This window comes from Prorops nasuta, unplaced genomic scaffold, assembly GCF_024137725.1.
Source record: "Prorops nasuta isolate Cenicafe-Biocafe unplaced genomic scaffold, Cenicafe_Pnas_1.2 PNAS00042, whole genome shotgun sequence".
Lineage (NCBI taxonomy): Eukaryota > Metazoa > Arthropoda > Insecta > Hymenoptera > Bethylidae > Prorops > Prorops nasuta.
The window spans coordinates 1,255,544-1,274,254 of record NW_027116839.1 but is presented as its reverse complement, the minus strand read 5'-3'; positions in this window follow the sequence as shown (position 1 = coordinate 1,274,254).

Sequence of the window (18,711 nt, the reverse complement as noted above, 5' to 3'; positions counted from 1 at the left end):
GACCCCAAGTGTGTTACCCTCGTCCCATATAAGTACTCACTGATCCCCAAGTGAGTTACCCTAGCCCCATATAAGTACTCCCTGAGTCCGAGTGAGTTACCCAAGTCCCATATAAGTACTCACTGATCCCCAAGTGAGTTACCCTCGTCCCATATAAGTACTCCCTGACCCCAAGTGAGTTACCCTCGTCCCATATAAGTACACACTGATCCCCAAGTGAGTTACCCTCGTCTGATATAAGTACTGCCTTTCCCCAAGTGAGTTACCCTCGTCCCATATAAGTACTTCCTGACCCCCAAGTGAGTTACTCTTGTCCCATATAAGTACTCCCTGACACCGCGTGAATTACCCTAGACCCAAATAAGTATTCGCTGACCCCCAAGTGAGTTACCCTCGTCCCATATAAGTACTCCCTGACCCCCAAGTGAGTTATCCTCGTCCCATTAGAGTCCTCCCTAACCCCAAGTGAGTTACTCTCGTCCCATATAAGTACTCCCTGACCCCGTGTGAGTTACCCTCGTCCCATATAAGTACTCACTGATCCACAAGTGAGTTACCCTCGTCCCTTATAAGTAATCCCTGACCCCAAGTGAGTTACCCTCGTCCCATATAAGTACTCACTGATCCCCAAGTGAGTTACCCTAGCCCCATATAAGTACTCCCTGACCCCCAAGTGAGTTACCCTTGGCCCAAATAAGTACTCCCTGACCCCGCGTGAATTACCCTAGTCCCAAATAAGTACTCCCTAACCCTAAATGAGTTACCCTCGTCTCATATAAGTACTCACTGATACCAAGTGAGTTACCCTCGTCCCATATAAGTACTCACTGATCCCCAAGTGAGTTACCCTCGTCCCATATAAGTACCCCCTGACCCCAAGTGAGTTACCCTCGTCCCTTATAAGTACTCCCTGACACCAAGTGTGTTACCCTCGTCCCATATAAGTACTCCCTGAGTCCGAGTGAGTTACCCAAGTCCCATATAAGTACTCCCTGACACCGCGTGAATTACCCTAGACCCAAATAAGTATTCCCTGACCCTAAGTGAGTTACCCTCGTCCCATATAAGTACTCCATGAATCCGAGTGAGTTACCCAAGTCCCATATAAGTACGCACTGATCCCCAAGTGAGTTAACCTCGTCCCATATCAGTACTCCCTGATCCCAAGTGAGTTACCCTCGTCCCATATAAGTACTAACTGATCCCCAAGTGAGTTACACTCGTCCCATATAAGTACTCCCCGACCCCAAGTGAGTTACCCTCGTCCCATATAAGTACTCACTGACCCTCAAGTGAGTTATCCTCGTCCCATATAAGTACTCCCTGACCCCCAAGTGAGTTATCCTCGTCCCATTAGAGTCCTCCCTAACCCCAAGTGAGTTACTCTCGTCCCATATAAGTACTCCCTGACCCCGTGTGAGTTACCCTCGTCCCATATAAGTACTCCCCGACCCCAAGTGAGTTACCCTCGTCCCATATAAATACTCACTGACCCCCAAGTGAGTTATCCTCGTCCAATATAAATACTCCCTGACCCCAAGTGAGTTACCCTCGTCCCTTATAAGTACTCCCTGACCCCAAGTGAGGTACCCTCATCCCTTATAAGTAATCCCTGACCCCAAGTGAGTTACCCTCGTCCCATATAAGTACTCACTGATCCCCAAGTGAGTTATCCTCGCCCCATATAAGTACTCCCTGACCCCCAAGTGAGTTACCCTTGGCCCAAATAAGTACTCCCTGACCCCGCGTGAATTACCCTAGTCCCAAATAAGTACTCCCTAACCCTAAGTGAGTTACCCTCGTCCCATATAAGTACTCACTGATACCAAGTGAGTTACCCTCGTCCCATATAAGTACTCACTGATCCCCAAGTGAGTTACCCTCGTCCCATATAAGTACTGCCTGTCCCCAAGTGAGTTACCCTCGTCCCTTATAAGTACTCCCTGACCCCAAGTGAGTTACCCTCGTCCCTTATAAGTACTCCCTGACCCCCATGTGAGTTACCCTCGTCCAATATAAATACTCCCTGACCCCAAGTGAGTTACCCTCGTCCCTTATAAGTACTCCCTGACCCCAAGTGAGTTACCCTCGTCCTATATAAGTACCCCCTGACCCCAAGTGAGTTACCCTCGTCCCATAAAAGTACACCCCGACCCCAAGTGAGTTACCCTTGTCCCATATAAGTACTCCCTGACCCCGCGTGAATTACCCTAGTCCCAAATAAGTTCTCCCTAACCCTAAGTGAGTTACCCTCGTCCCATATAAGTACTCACTGATCCCCAAGTGAGTTACCCTAGTCCCATATAAGTACTCCCTGACACCGCGTGAATTACCCTAGACCCAAATAAGTATTCCCTGACCCAGAGTGAGTTACCCTCGTCCCATATAAGTACACACTGATCCCCAAGTGAGTTACCCTCGTCTCATATAAGTACTGCCTTTCCCCAAGTGAGTTACCCTCGTCCCATATAAGTACTTCATGACCCCCAAGTGAGTTACCCAAGTCCCATATAAGTACACATTGATCCCCAAGTGAGTTACCCTCGTCCCATATCAGTACTCCCTGATCCCAAGTGAGTTACCCTCGTCCCATATAAGTACTAACTGATCCCCAAGTGAGTTACCCTCGTCCCATATAAGTACACCCCGACCCCAAGTGAGTTACCCTTGTCCCATATAAGTACTCCCTGACCCCGCGTGAATTACCCTAGTCCCAAATAAGTACTCCCTAACCTTAAGTGAGTTACCCTCGTCCCATATAAGTACTCAATGATCCCCAAGTGAGTTACCCTAGTCCCATATAAGTACTCCCTGACACCAACTGTGTTACCCAAGTCCCATATAAGTACTCACTGACCCCCAAGTGAGTTACCCTTGTCCCATATAAGTACTCCCTGACACCGCGTGAATTACCCTAGACCCAAATAAGTATTCCCTGACCCTAAGTGAGTTTCCCCCGTCCCATATAAGTACTCCCTGAATCCGAGTGAGTTACCCAAGTCCCATATAAGTACACACTGATCCCCAAGTGAGTTACCCTCGTCCCATATCAGTACTCCCTGATCCCAAGTGAGTTACCCTCGTCCCATATAAGTACTAACTGATCCCCAAGTGAGTTACCCTCGTCCCATATAAGTACTCCCCGACCCCAAGTGAGTTACCCTCGTCCCATATAAGTACTCACTGACCCCCAAGTGAGTTACCCTCGTCCCATATAAGTACTCCCTGACCCCCAAGTGAGTTATCCTCGTCCCATTAGATTCCTCCCTAACCCCAAGTGAGTTACTCTCGTCCCATATAAGTACTCCCTGACCCCGTGTGAGTTACCCTCGTCCCATATAAGTACTCACTGATCCACAAGTGAGTTACCCTCGTCCCATATAAGTACTCACTGATCCCCAAGTGAGTTACCCTCGCCTCATATAAGTACTCCCTGACCCCCAAGTGAGTTACCCTTGGCCCAAATAAGTACTCCCTGACCCCGCGTGAATTACCCTAGTCCCAAATAAGTACTCCCTAACCCTAAGTGAGTTACCCTCGTCTCATATAAGTACTCACTGATACCAAGTGAGTTACCCTCGTCCCATATAAGTACTCACTGATCCCCAAGTGAGTTACCCTCGTCCCATATAAGTACTGCCTGTCCCCAAGTGAGTTACCCTCGTCCCATATAAGTACCCCCTGACCCCAAATGAGTTACCCTCGTCCCTTATAAGTACTCCCTGACACCAAGTGTGTTACCCTCGTCCCATATAAGTACTCTCTGAGTCCGAGTGAGTTACCCAAGTCCCATATAAGTACTCACTGACCCCCAAGTGAGTTACCCTTGTCCCATATAAGTACTCCCTGACACCGCGTGAATTACCCTAGACCCAAATAAGTATTCCCTGACCCTAAGTGAGATTCCCTCGTCCCATATAAGTACTCCCTGAATCCGAGTGAGTTACCCAAGTCCCATATAAATACACACTGATCCCCAAGTGAGTTACCCTCGTCCCATATCAGTACTCCCTGATCCCAAGTGAGTTACCCTCGTCCCATATAAGTACTAACTGATCCCCAAGTGAGTTACCCTCGTCCCATATAAGTACACCCCGACCCCAAGTGAGTTACCCTTGTCCCATATAAGTACTCCCTGACCCCGCGTGAATTACCCTAGTCCCAAATAAGTACTCCCTAACCCTAAGTGAGTTACCCTCGTCCCAAATAAGTACTCAATGATCCCCAAGTGAGTTACCCTAGTCCCATATAAGTACTCCCTGACACCAACTGTGTTACCCTCGTCCCATATAAGTACTCCCTGACACCGCGTGAATTACCCTAGACCCAAATAAGTATTCCCTGACCCTAAGTGAGTTTCCCCCGTCCCATATAAGTACTTCCTGAATCCGAGTGAGTTACCCAAGTCCTATATAAGTACACACTGATCCCCAAGTGAGTTACCCTCGTCCCATATCAGTACTCCCTGATCCCAAGTGAGTTACCCTCGTCCCATATAAGTACTAACTGATCCCCAAGTGAGTTACCCTCGTCCCATGTAAGTACTCCCCGACCCCAAGTGAGTTACCCTCGTCCCATATAAGTACTCACTGACCCCCAAGTGAGTTACCCTCGTCCCATATAAGTACTCCCTGACCCCCAAGTGAGTTATCCTCGTCCCATTAGATTCCTCCCTAACCCCAAGTGAGTTACTCTCGTCCCATATAAGTACTCCCTGACCCCGTGTGAGTTACCCTCGTCCCATATAAGTACTCACTGATCCACAAGTGAGTTACCCTCGTCCCATATAAGTACTCACTGATCCCCAAGTGAGTTACCCTCGCCCCATATAAGTACTCCCTCACCCCCAAGTGAGTAACCCTTGGCCCAAATAAGTACTCCCTGACCCCGCGTGAATTACCCTAGTCCCAAATAAGTACTCCCTAACCCTAAGTGAGTTACCCTCGTCCCATATAAGTACTCACTGATACCAAGTGACTTACCCTCGTCCCATATAAGTACTGCCTGTCCCCAAGTGAGTTACACTCGTCCCATATAAGTACTCCCTGACCCCGTGTGAGAAACCCTCGTCCCATATAAGTATTCACTGATCCCCAAGTGAGTTACCTTCGTCCCATATAAATACTCCCTGACCTCCAAGTGAGGTACCCTCGGTCCATATAAGTACTCCCTGACCCCGTGTGAGTTACCCTCGTCCCATATAAGTACTCACTGATCAACAAGTGAGTTACCCTCTTCCTTATAAGTACTCCCTGACCAAAAGTGAGTTACCCTAGTCCAATATAAATACTCCCTGACCCCAAGTGAGTTACCCTCGTCCCTTATAAGTACTCCCTGACCCCAAGTGAGTTACCCTTGTCCCATATAAGTACTCCCTGACCCCGCGTGAATTACCCTAGTCCCAAATAAGTTCTCCCTAACCCTAAGTGAGTTACCCTCGTCCTATATAAGTACCCCCTGACCCCAAGTGAGTTACCCTCGTCCCATAAAAGTACACCCCGACCCCAAGTGAGTTACCCTTGTCCCATATAAGTACTCCCTGACCCCGCGTGAATTACCCTAGTCCCAAAGAAGTTCTCCCTAACCCTAAGTGAGTTACCCTCGTCCCATATAAGTACTCACTGATCCCCAAGTGAGTTACCCTAGTCCCATATAAGTACTCACTGACCCCCAAGTGAGTTACCCTCGTCCCATATAAGTACTCCCTGACCCCCAAGTGAGATATCCTTGTCCCATTAGAGTCCTCCCTAACCCCAAGTGAGTTACTCTCGTCCCATATAAGTACTCCCTGACCCCGTGTGAGTTACCCTCGTCCCATATAAGTACTCACTGATCCACAAGTGAGTTACCCTCTTCCTTATAAGTACTCCCTGACCCAAAGTGAGTTACCCTCGTCCCTTATAAGTACTCCCTGACCCCAAGTGAGTTACCCTCGTCCCTTATAAGTAATCCCTGACCCCAAGTGAGTTACCCTCGTCCCATATAAGTACTCACTGATCCCCAAGTGAGTTACCCTCGCCCCATATAAGTACCCCCTGACCCCCAAGTGAGTTACCCTTGGCCCAAATAAGTACTCCCTGACCCCGCGTGAATTACCCTAGTCCCAAATAAGTACTCCCTAACCCTAAGTGAGTTACCCTAGTCCGAAATAAGTACTCCCTGACCATAATTGAGATACCCTCGTCCCATATAAGTACTCACTGATCCCCAAGTGAGTTACACTAGTCCCATATAAGTACTCCCTGACACCAAGTGAGTTACCTCGTCCCATATAAGTACTCCCTGACCCCAAGTCAGATACCCTCTTCCCATATAAGTACTCCCTGACCCCGTGTGAGTTACCCTTGTCCCATATAAGGACTCCCTGACCCCAAGTGTGTTACCCTCGTCCCATATAAGTACTCACTGATCCCCAAGTGAGTTACCCTCGTCCTATATAAGTACTCCCTGACCCCGTGTGAGTTACCCTCGTCCCATATAAGTACTCCCCGACTCTAAGTGTGTTACCCTCGTCCCATATAAGTACTCCCTGAGTCCGAGTGAGTTACCCTCGTCCCATATAAGTACACACTGATCCCCAAGTGAGTTACCCTCGTCCCATATCAGTACTCCCTGACCCCAAGTGAGTTACCCTCGTCCCATATCAGTACTCCCTGACACCAAGTGAGTTACCCTCGTCCCATATAAGTACACACTGCTCCCCAAGTGAGTTACCCTCGTCCCACATTAGTACTCCCTGACACCAAGTGAGTTACCTCGTCCCATATAAGTACTCCCTGACCCCAAGTCAGTTACCCTCTTCCCATATAAGTACTCCCTGACCCCGTGTGAGTTACCCTTGTCCCATATAAGGACTCACTGACCCCAAGTGTGTTACCCTCGTCCCATATAAATACTCCCTGAGTCCGAGTGAGTTACCCAAGTCCCATATAAGTACTCACTGATCCCCAAGTGAGTTACCCTCGTCCCATATAAGTACTCCCTGACCCCAAGTCAGTTACCCTCGTCCCATATAAGTACTCCCTGACCCCAAGTCAGTTACCCTCGTCCCATATAAGTACTCCCTGACCCAGTGTGAGTTACCCTCGTCTCATATAAGTACTCCCTGACCCCAAGTGAGTTACCCTCGTCCCATATAAGTACTTACTGATCCCCAAGTGAGTTACCCTCGTCCCATATAAGTACTCCCTGACCCCGTGTGAGTTACCCTCTTCCCATATAAATACTCCCTGGCCCCAAGTGAGTTACCCTCGTCCCATATAAGTACTCCCCGACTCCAAGTGTGTTACCCTCGTCCCATATAAGTACTCCCTGAATCCGAGTGAGTTACCCAAGTCCCATATAAGTACCCACTGATCCCCAAGTGAGTTACCCTCGTCCCATATCAGTACTCCCTGATCCCAAGTGAGTTACCCTCGTCCCATATAAGTACTCACTGATCCCCAAGTGAGTTACCCTCGTCCCATATAAGTACTCCCTGACCCAGTGTGAGTTACCCTCGTCTCATATAAGTACTTACTGATCCCCAAGTGAGTTACCCTCGTCCCATATAAGTACTCCCTGACCCCGTGTGAGTTACCCTCTTCCCATATAAATACTCCCTGACCCCGTGTGAGTTACCCTTGTCCCATATAAGGACTCCCTGACCCCAAGTGTGTTACCCTCGTCCCATATAAGTACTCACTGATCCCCAAGTGAGTTACCCTCGTCCTATATAAGTACTCCCTGACCCCGTGTGAGTTACCCTCGTCCCATATAAGTACTCCCCGACTCTAAGTGTGTTACCCTCGTCCCATATAAGTACTCCCTGAGTCCGAGTGAGTTACCCTCGTCCCATATAAGTACACACTGATCCCCAAGTGAGTTACCCTCGTCCCATATCAGTACTCCCTGACCCCAAGTGAGTTACCCTCGTCCCATATCAGTACTCCCTGACACCAAGTGAGTTACCCTCGTCCCATATAAGTACACACTGCTCCCCAAGTGAGTTACCCTCGTCCCACATTAGTACTCCCTGACACCAAGTGAGTTACCTCGTCCCATATAAGTACTCCCTGACCCCAAGTCAGTTACCCTCTTCCCATATAAGTACTCCCTGACCCCGTGTGAGTTACCCTTGTCCCATATAAGGACTCCCTGACCCCAAGTGTGTTACCCTCGTCCCATATAAATACTCCCTGAGTCCGAGTGAGTTACCCAAGTCCCATATAAGTACTCACTGATCCCCAAGTGAGTTACCCTCGTCCCATATAAGTACTCCCTGACCCCAAGTCAGTTACCCTCGTCCCATATAAGTACTCCCTGACCCCAAGTCAGTTACCCTCGTCCCATATAAGTACTCTCTGACCCAGTGTGAGTTACCCTCGTCTCATATAAGTACTCCCTGACCCCAAGTGAGTTACCCTCGTCCCATATAAGTACTTACTGATCCCCAAGTGAGTTACCCTCGTCCCATATAAGTACTCCCTGACCCCGTGTGAGTTACCCTCTTCCCATATAAATACTCCCTGGCCCCAAGTGAGTTACCCTCGTCCCATATAAGTACTCCCCGACTCCAAGTGTGTTACCCTCGTCCCATATAAGTACTCCCTGAATCTGAGTGAGTTACCCAAGTCCCATATAAGTACCCACTGATCCCCAAGTGAGTTACACTCGTCCCATATCAGTACTCCCTGATCCCAAGTGAGTTACCCTCGTCCCATATAAGTATTCACTGATCCCCAAGTGAGTTACCCTCGTCCTATATAAGTACTCCCTGACCCTCAAGCGAGTTACCCTTGTCCCATATAAGTACTCCCTGACCCCGCGTGAATTACCCTAGTCCCAAATAAGTACTCCCTAACCCTAAGTGAGTTACCCTCGTCCCATATAAGTACTCACTGATCCCCAAGTGAGTTACCCTAGTACCATATAAGTACTCCCTGACACCAAGTGTGTAACCCTCGTCCCATATAAGTACTCCCTGAGTCCGAGTGATTTACCCAAGTCCCATATAAGTACTCCCTGACCCCAAGTCAGTTACCCTCGTCCCATATAAGTACTCCCTGACCCAGTGTGAGTCACCCTCGTCTCATATAAGTACTCCCTGACCCCAAGTGAGTTACCCTCGTCCCATATAAGTACTTACTGATCCCCAAGTGAGTTACCCTCGTCCCATATAAGTACTCCCTGACCCCGTGTGAGTTACCCTCTTCCCATATAAATACTCCCTGGCCCCAAGTGTGTTACCCTCGTCCCATATAAGTACTCCCCGTCTCCAAGTGTGTTACCCTCGTCCCATATAAGTACTCCCTGAATCCGAGTGAGTTACCCTCGTCCCATATAAGTACTCACTGATCCCCAAGTGAGTTACCCTCGTCCCATATAAGTACTCCCCGACTCTAAGTGTGTTACCCTCGTCCCATATAAGTACTCCCTGAGTCCGAGTGAGTTACCCTCGTCCCATATAAGTACACACTGATCCCCAAGTGAGTTACCCTCGTCCCATATCAGTACTCCCTGACCCCAAGTGAGTTACCCTCGTCCCACATTAGTACTCCCTGACACCAAGTGAGTTACCTCGTCCCATATAAGTACTCCCTGACCCCAAGTCAGTTACCCTCTTCCCATATAAGTACTCCCTGACCCCGTGTGAGTTACCCTTGTCCCATATAAGGACTCCCTGACCCCAAGTGTGTTACCCTCGTCCCATATAAATACTCCCTGAGTCCGAGTGAGTTACCCAAGTCCCATATAAGTACTCACTGATCCCCAAGTGAGTTACCCTCGTCCCATATAAGTACTCCCTGACCCCAAGTCAGTTACCCTCGTCCCATATAAGTACTCCCTGACCCCAAGTCAGTTACCCTCGTCCCATATAAGTACTCCCTGACCCAGTGTGAGTTACCCTCGTCTCATATAAGTACTCCCTGACCCCAAGTGAGTTACCCTCGTCCCATATAAGTACTTACTGATCCCCAAGTGAGTTACCCTCGTCCCATATAAGTACTCCCTGACCCCGTGTGAGTTACCCTCTTCCCATATAAATACTCCCTGGCCCCAAGTGAGTTACCCTCGTCCCATATAAGTACTCCCCGACTCCAAGTGTGTTACCCTCGTCCCATATAAGTACTCCCTGAATCCGAGTGAGTTACCCAAGTCCCATATAAGTACCCACTGATCCCCAAGTGAGTTACACTCGTCCCATATCAGTACTCCCTGATCCCAAGTGAGTTACCCTCGTCCCATATAAGTATTCACTGATCCCCAAGTGAGTTACCCTCGTCCTATATAAGTACTCCCTGACCCTCAAGCGAGTTACCCTTGTCCCATATAAGTACTCCCTGACCCCGCGTGAATTACCCTAGTCCCAAATAAGTACTCCCTAACCCTAAGTGAGTTACCCTCGTCCCATATAAGTACTCACTGATCCCCAAGTGAGTTACCCTAGTACCATATAAGTACTCCCTGACACCAAGTGTGTAACCCTCGTCCCATATAAGTACTCCCTGAGTCCGAGTGATTTACCCAAGTCCCATATAAGTACTCCCTGACCCCAAGTCAGTTACCCTCGTCCCATATAAGTACTCCCTGACCCAGTGTGAGTCACCCTCGTCTCATATAAGTACTCCCTGACCCCAAGTGAGTTACCCTCGTCCCATATAAGTACTTACTGATCCCCAAGTGAGTTACCCTCGTCCCATATAAGTACTCCCTGACCCCGTGTGAGTTACCCTCTTCCCATATAAATACTCCCTGGCCCCAAGTGTGTTACCCTCGTCCCATATAAGTACTCCCCGTCTCCAAGTGTGTTACCCTCGTCCCATATAAGTACTCCCTGAATCCGAGTGAGTTACCCTCGTCCCATATAAGTACTCACTGATCCCCAAGTGAGTTACCCTCGTCCCATATAAGTACTCCCCGACTCTAAGTGTGTTACCCTCGTCCCATATAAGTACTCCCTGAGTCCGAGTGAGTTACCCTCGTCCCATATAAGTACACACTGATCCCCAAGTGAGTTACCCTCGTCCCATATCAGTACTCCCTGACTCCAAGTGAGTTACCCTCGTCCCACATTAGTACTCCCTGACACCAAGTGAGTTACCTCGTCCCATATAAGTACTCCCTGACCCCAAGTCAGTTACCCTCTTCCCATATAAGTACTCCCTGACCCCGTGTGAGTTACCCTTGTCCCATATAAGGACTCCCTGACCCCAAGTGTGTTACCCTCGTCCCATATAAATACTCCCTGAGTCCGAGTGAGTTACCCAAGTCCCATATAAGTACTCACTGATCCCCAAGTGAGTTACCCTCGTCCCATATAAGTACTCCCTGACCCCAAGTCAGTTACCCTCGTCCCATATAAGTACTCCCTGACCCCAAGTCAGTTACCCTCGTCCCATATAAGTACTCCCTGACCCAGTGTGAGTTACCCTCGTCTCATATAAGTAATCCCTGACCCCAAGTGAGTTACCCTCGTCCCATATAAGTACTTACTGATCCCCAAGTGAGTTACCCTCGTCCCATATAAGTACTCCCTGACCCCGTGTGAGTTACCCTCTTCCCATATAAATACTCCCTGGCCCCAAGTGAGTTACCCTCGTCCCATATAAGTACTCCCCGACTCCAAGTGTGTTACCCTCGTCCCATATAAGTACTCCCTGAATCCGAGTGAGTTACCCAAGTCCCATATAAGTACCCACTGATCCCCAAGTGAGTTACCCTCGTCCTATATAAGTACTCCCTGACCCTCAAGCGAGTTACCCTTGTCCCATATAAGTACTCCCTGACCCCGCGTGAATTACCCTAGTCCCAAATAAGTACTCCCTAACCCTAAGTGAGTTACCCTCGTCCCATATAAGTACTCACTGATCCCCAAGTGAGTTACCCTAGTACCATATAAGTACTCCCTGACACCATGTGTGTAACCCTCGTCCCATATAAGTACTCCCTGAGTCCGAGTGATTTACCCAAGTCCCATATAAGTACTCCCTGACCCCAAGTCAGATACCCTCGTCCCATATAAGTACTCCCTGACCCAGTGTGAGTTACCCTCGTCTCATATAAGTACTCCCTGACCCCAAGTGAGTTACCCTCGTCCCATATAAGTACTTACTGATCCCCAAGTGAGTTACCCTCGTCCCATATAAGTACTCCCTGACCCCGTGTGAGTTACCCTCTTGCCATATAAATACTCCCTGGCCCCAAGTGTGTTACCCTCGTCCCATATAAGTACTCCCTGACCCCGTGTGAGTTACCCTCTTCCCATATAAATACTCCCTGGCCCCAAGTGAGTTACCCTCGTCCCATATAAGTACTCCCCGACTCCAAGTGTGTTACCCTCGTCCCATATAAGTACTCCCTGAATCCGAGTGAGTTACCCAAGTCCCATATAAGCACCCACTGATCCCCAAGTGAGTTACCCTCTTCCCATATAAATACTCCCTGGCCCCAAGTGAGTTACCCTCGTCCCATATAAGTACTCCCCGACTCCAAGTGTGTTACCCTCGTCCCATATAAGTACTCCCTGAATCCGAGTGAGTTACCCAAGTCCCATATAAGTACCCACTGATCCCCAAGTGAGTTACCCTCGTCCCATATCAGTACTCCCTGATCCCAAGTGAGTTACCCTCGTCCCATATAAGTACTCACTGATCCCCAAGTGAGTTACCCTAGTACCATATAAGTACTCCCTGACACCAAGTGTGTAACCCTCGTCCCATATAAGTACTCCCTGAGTCCGAGTGATTTACCCAAGTCCCATATAAGTACTCCCTGACCCCAAGTCAGTTACCCTCGTCCCATATAAGTACTCCCTGACCCAGTGTGAGTTACCCTCGTCTCATATAAGTACTCCCTGACCCCAAGTGAGTTACCCTCGTCCCATATAAGTACTTACTGATCCCCAAGTGAGTTACCCTCGTCCCATATCAGTACTCCCTGATCCCAAGTGAGTTACCCTCGTCCCATATAAGTACTCACTGATCCCCAAGTGAGTTACCCTCGTCCTATATAAGTACTCCCTGGCCCTCAAGCGAGTTACCCTTGTCCCATATAAGTACTCCCTGACCCCGCGTGAATTACCCTAGTCCCAAATAAGTACTCCCTAACCCTAAGTGAGTTACCCTCGTCCCATATAAGTACTCACTGATCCCCAAGTGAGTTACCCTAGTACCATATAAGTACTCCCTGACACCAAGTGTGTAACCCTCGTCCCATATAAGTACTCCCTGAGTCCGAGTGATTTACCCTCGTCCCATATAAGTACTCCCTGACCCCGTGTGAGTTACCCTCTTCCCATATAAATACTCCCTGGCCCCAAGTGAGTTACCCTCGTCCCATATAAGTACTCCCCGACTCCAAGTGTGTTACCCTCGTCCCATATAAGTACTCCCTGACCCCGTGTGAGTTACCCTCGTCCCATATAAGTACTCACTGATCAACAAGTGAGTTACCCTCTTCCTTATAAGTACTCCCTGACCAAAAGTGAGTTACCCTAGTCCAATATAAATACTCCCTGACCCCAAGTGAGTTACCCTCGTCCCTTATAAGTACTCCCTGACCCCAAGTGAGTTACCCTTGTCCCATATAAGTACTCCCTGACCCCGCGTGAATTACCCTAGTCCCAAATAAGTTCTCCCTAACCCTAAGTGAATTACCCTCGTCCCATATAAGTACTCCCTGACCCCCAAGTGAGTTACCCTCGCCCCATATAAGTACTCCCTGACCCCCATGTGAGTTACCCTCGTCCAATATAAATACTCCCTGACTCCAAGTGAGTTACCCTCGTCCTATATAAGTACCCCCTGACCCCAAGTGAGTTACCCTCGTCCCATAAAAGTACACCCCGACCCCAAGTGAGTTACCCTTGTCCCATATAAGTACTCCCTGACCCCGCGTGAATTACCCTAGTCCCAAAGAAGTTCTCCCTAACCCTAAGTGAGTTACCCTCGTCCCATATAAGTACTCACTGATCCCCAAGTGAGTTACCCTAGTCCCATATAAGTACTCACTGACCCCCAAGTGAGTTACCCTCGTCCCATATAAGTACTCCCTGACCCCCAAGTGAGATATCCTTGTCCCATTAGAGTCCTCCCTAACCCCAAGTGAGTTACTCTCGTCCCATATAAGTACTCCCTGACCCCGTGTGAGTTACCCTCGTCCCATATAAGTACTCACTGATCCACAAGTGAGTTACCCTCTTCCTTATAAGTACTCCCTGACCCAAAGTGAGTTACCCTCGTCCCTTATAAGTACTCCCTGACCCCAAGTGAGTTACCCTCGTCCCTTATAAGTAATCCCTGACCCCAAGTGAGTTACCCTCGTCCCATATAAGTACTCACTGATCCCCAAGTGAGTTACCCTCGCCCCATATAAGTACCCCCTGACCCCCAAGTGAGTTACCCTTGGCCCAAATAAGTACTCCCTGACCCCGCGTGAATTACCCTAGTCCCAAATAAGTACTCCCTAACCCTAAGTGAGTTACCCTAGTCCGAAATAAGTACTCCCTGACCATAATTGAGATACCCTCGTCCCATATAAGTACTCACTGATCCCCAAGTGAGTTACACTAGTCCCATATAAGTACTCCCTGACACCAAGTGAGTTACCTCGTCCCATATAAGTACTCCCTGACCCCAAGTCAGATACCCTCTTCCCATATAAGTACTCCCTGACCCCGTGTGAGTTACCCTTGTCCCATATAAGGACTCCCTGACCCCAAGTGTGTTACCCTCGTCCCATATAAGTACTCACTGATCCCCAAGTGAGTTACCCTCGTCCTATATAAGTACTCCCTGACCCCGTGTGAGTTACCCTCGTCCCATATAAGTACTCCCCGACTCTAAGTGTGTTACCCTCGTCCCATATAAGTACTCCCTGAGTCCGAGTGAGTTACCCTCGTCCCATATAAGTACACACTGATCCCCAAGTGAGTTACCCTCGTCCCATATCAGTACTCCCTGACCCCAAGTGAGTTACCCTCGTCCCATATCAGTACTCCCTGACACCAAGTGAGTTACCCTCGTCCCATATAAGTACACACTGCTCCCCAAGTGAGTTACCCTCGTCCCACATTAGTACTCCCTGACACCAAGTGAGTTACCTCGTCCCATATAAGTACTCCCTGACCCCAAGTCAGTTACCCTCTTCCCATATAAGTACTCCCTGACCCCGTGTGAGTTACCCTTGTCCCATATAAGGACTCACTGACCCCAAGTGTGTTACCCTCGTCCCATATAAATACTCCCTGAGTCCGAGTGAGTTACCCAAGTCCCATATAAGTACTCACTGATCCCCAAGTGAGTTACCCTCGTCCCATATAAGTACTCCCTGACCCCAAGTCAGTTACCCTCGTCCCATATAAGTACTCCCTGACCCCAAGTCAGTTACCCTCGTCCCATATAAGTACTCCCTGACCCAGTGTGAGTTACCCTCGTCTCATATAAGTACTCCCTGACCCCAAGTGAGTTACCCTCGTCCCATATAAGTACTTACTGATCCCCAAGTGAGTTACCCTCGTCCCATATAAGTACTCCCTGACCCCGTGTGAGTTACCCTCTTCCCATATAAATACTCCCTGGCCCCAAGTGAGTTACCCTCGTCCCATATAAGTACTCCCCGACTCCAAGTGTGTTACCCTCGTCCCATATAAGTACTCCCTGAATCCGAGTGAGTTACCCAAGTCCCATATAAGTACCCACTGATCCCCAAGTGAGTTACCCTCGTCCCATATCAGTACTCCCTGATCCCAAGTGAGTTACCCTCGTCCCATATAAGTACTCACTGATCCCCAAGTGAGTTACCCTCGTCCCATATAAGTACTCCCTGACCCAGTGTGAGTTACCCTCGTCTCATATAAGTACTCCCTGACCCCAAGTGAGTTACCCTCGTCCCATATAAGTACTTACTGATCCCCAAGTGAGTTACCCTCGTCCCATATAAGTACTCCCTGACCCCGTGTGAGTTACCCTCTTCCCATATAAATACTCCCTGACCCCGTGTGAGTTACCCTTGTCCCATATAAGGACTCCCTGACCCCAAGTGTGTTACCCTCGTCCCATATAAGTACTCACTGATCCCCAAGTGAGTTACCCTCGTCCTATATAAGTACTCCCTGACCCCGTGTGAGTTACCCTCGTCCCATATAAGTACTCCCCGACTCTAAGTGTGTTACCCTCGTCCCATATAAGTACTCCCTGAGTCCGAGTGAGTTACCCTCGTCCCATATAAGTACACACTGATCCCCAAGTGAGTTACCCTCGTCCCATATCAGTACTCCCTGACCCCAAGTGAGTTACCCTCGTCCCATATCAGTACTCCCTGACACCAAGTGAGTTACCCTCGTCCCATATAAGTACACACTGCTCCCCAAGTGAGTTACCCTCGTCCCACATTAGTACTCCCTGACACCAAGTGAGTTACCTCGTCCCATATAAGTACTCCCTGACCCCAAGTCAGTTACCCTCTTCCCATATAAGTACTCCCTGACCCCGTGTGAGTTACCCTTGTCCCATATAAGGACTCCCTGACCCCAAGTGTGTTACCCTCGTCCCATATAAATACTCCCTGAGTCCGAGTGAGTTACCCAAGTCCCATATAAGTACTCACTGATCCCCAAGTGAGTTACCCTCGTCCCATATAAGTACTCCCTGACCCCAAGTCAGTTACCCTCGTCCCATATAAGTACTCCCTGACCCCAAGTCAGTTACCCTCGTCCCATATAAGTACTCTCTGACCCAGTGTGAGTTACCCTCGTCTCATATAAGTACTCCCTGACCCCAAGTGAGTTACCCTCGTCCCATATAAGTACTTACTGATCCCCAAGTGAGTTACCCTCGTCCCATATAAGTACTCCCTGACCCCGTGTGAGTTACCCTCTTCCCATATAAATACTCCCTGGCCCCAAGTGAGTTACCCTCGTCCCATATAAGTACTCCCCGACTCCAAGTGTGTTACCCTCGTCCCATATAAGTACTCCCTGAATCTGAGTGAGTTACCCAAGTCCCATATAAGTACCCACTGATCCCCAAGTGAGTTACACTCGTCCCATATCAGTACTCCCTGATCCCAAGTGAGTTACCCTCGTCCCATATAAGTATTCACTGATCCCCAAGTGAGTTACCCTCGTCCTATATAAGTACTCCCTGACCCTCAAGCGAGTTACCCTTGTCCCATATAAGTACTCCCTGACCCCGCGTGAATTACCCTAGTCCCAAATAAGTACTCCCTAACCCTAAGTGAGTTACCCTCGTCCCATATAAGTACTCACTGATCCCCAAGTGAGTTACCCTAGTACCATATAAGTACTCCCTGACACCAAGTGTGTAACCCTCGTCCCATATAAGTACTCCCTGAGTCCGAGTGATTTACCCAAGTCCCATATAAGTACTCCCTGACCCCAAGTCAGTTACCCTCGTCCCATATAAGTACTCCCTGACCCAGTGTGAGTCACCCTCGTCTCATATAAGTACTCCCTGACCCCAAGTGAGTTACCCTCGTCCCATATAAGTACTTACTGATCCCCAAGTGAGTTACCCTCGTCCCATATAAGTACTCCCTGACCCCGTGTGAGTTACCCTCTTCCCATATAAATACTCCCTGGCCCCAAGTGTGTTACCCTCGTCCCATATAAGTACTCCCCGTCTCCAAGTGTGTTACCCTCGTCCCATATAAGTACTCCCTGAATCCGAGTGAGTTACCCTCGTCCCATATAAGTACTCACTGATCCCCAAGTGAGTTACCCTCGTCCCATATAAGTACTCCCCGACTCTAAGTGTGTTACCCTCGTCCCATATAAGTACTCCCTGAGTCCGAGTGAGTTACCCTCGTCCCATATAAGTACACACTGATCCCCAAGTGAGTTACCCTCGTCCCATATCAGTACTCCCTGACCCCAAGTGAGTTACCCTCGTCCCACATTAGTACTCCCTGACACCAAGTGAGTTACCTCGTCCCATATAAGTACTCCCTGACCCCAAGTCAGTTACCCTCTTCCCATATAAGTACTCCCTGACCCCGTGTGAGTTACCCTTGTCCCATATAAGGACTCCCTGACCCCAAGTGTGTTACCCTCGTCCCATATAAATACTCCCTGAGTCCGAGTGAGTTACCCAAGTCCCATATAAGTACTCACTGATCCCCAAGTGAGTTACCCTCGTCCCATATAAGTACTCCCTGACCCCAAGTCAGTTACCCTCGTCCCATATAAGTACTCCCTGACCCCAAGTCAGTTACCCTCGTCCCATATAAGTACTCCCTGACCCAGTGTGAGTTACCCTCGTCTCATATAAGTACTCCCTGACCCCAAGTGAGTTACCCTCGTCCCATATAAGTACTTACTGATCCCCAAGTGAGTTACCCTCGTCCCATATAAGTACTCCCTGACCCCGTGTGAGTTACCCTCTTCCCATATAAATACTCCCTGGCCCCAAGTGAGTTACCCTCGTCCCATATAAGTACTTACTGATCCCCAAGTGAGTTACCCTCGTCCCATATAAGTACTCCCTGACCCCGTGTGAGTTACCCTCTTCCCATATAAATACTCCCTGGCCCCAAGTGAGTTACCCTCGTCCCATATAAGTACTCCCCGACTCCAAGTGTGTTACCCTCGTCCCATATAAGTACTCCCTGAATCCGAGTGAGTTACCCAAGTCCCATATAAGTACCCACTGATCCCCAAGTGAGTTACACTCGTCCCATATCAGTACTCCCTGATCCCAAGTGAGTTACCCT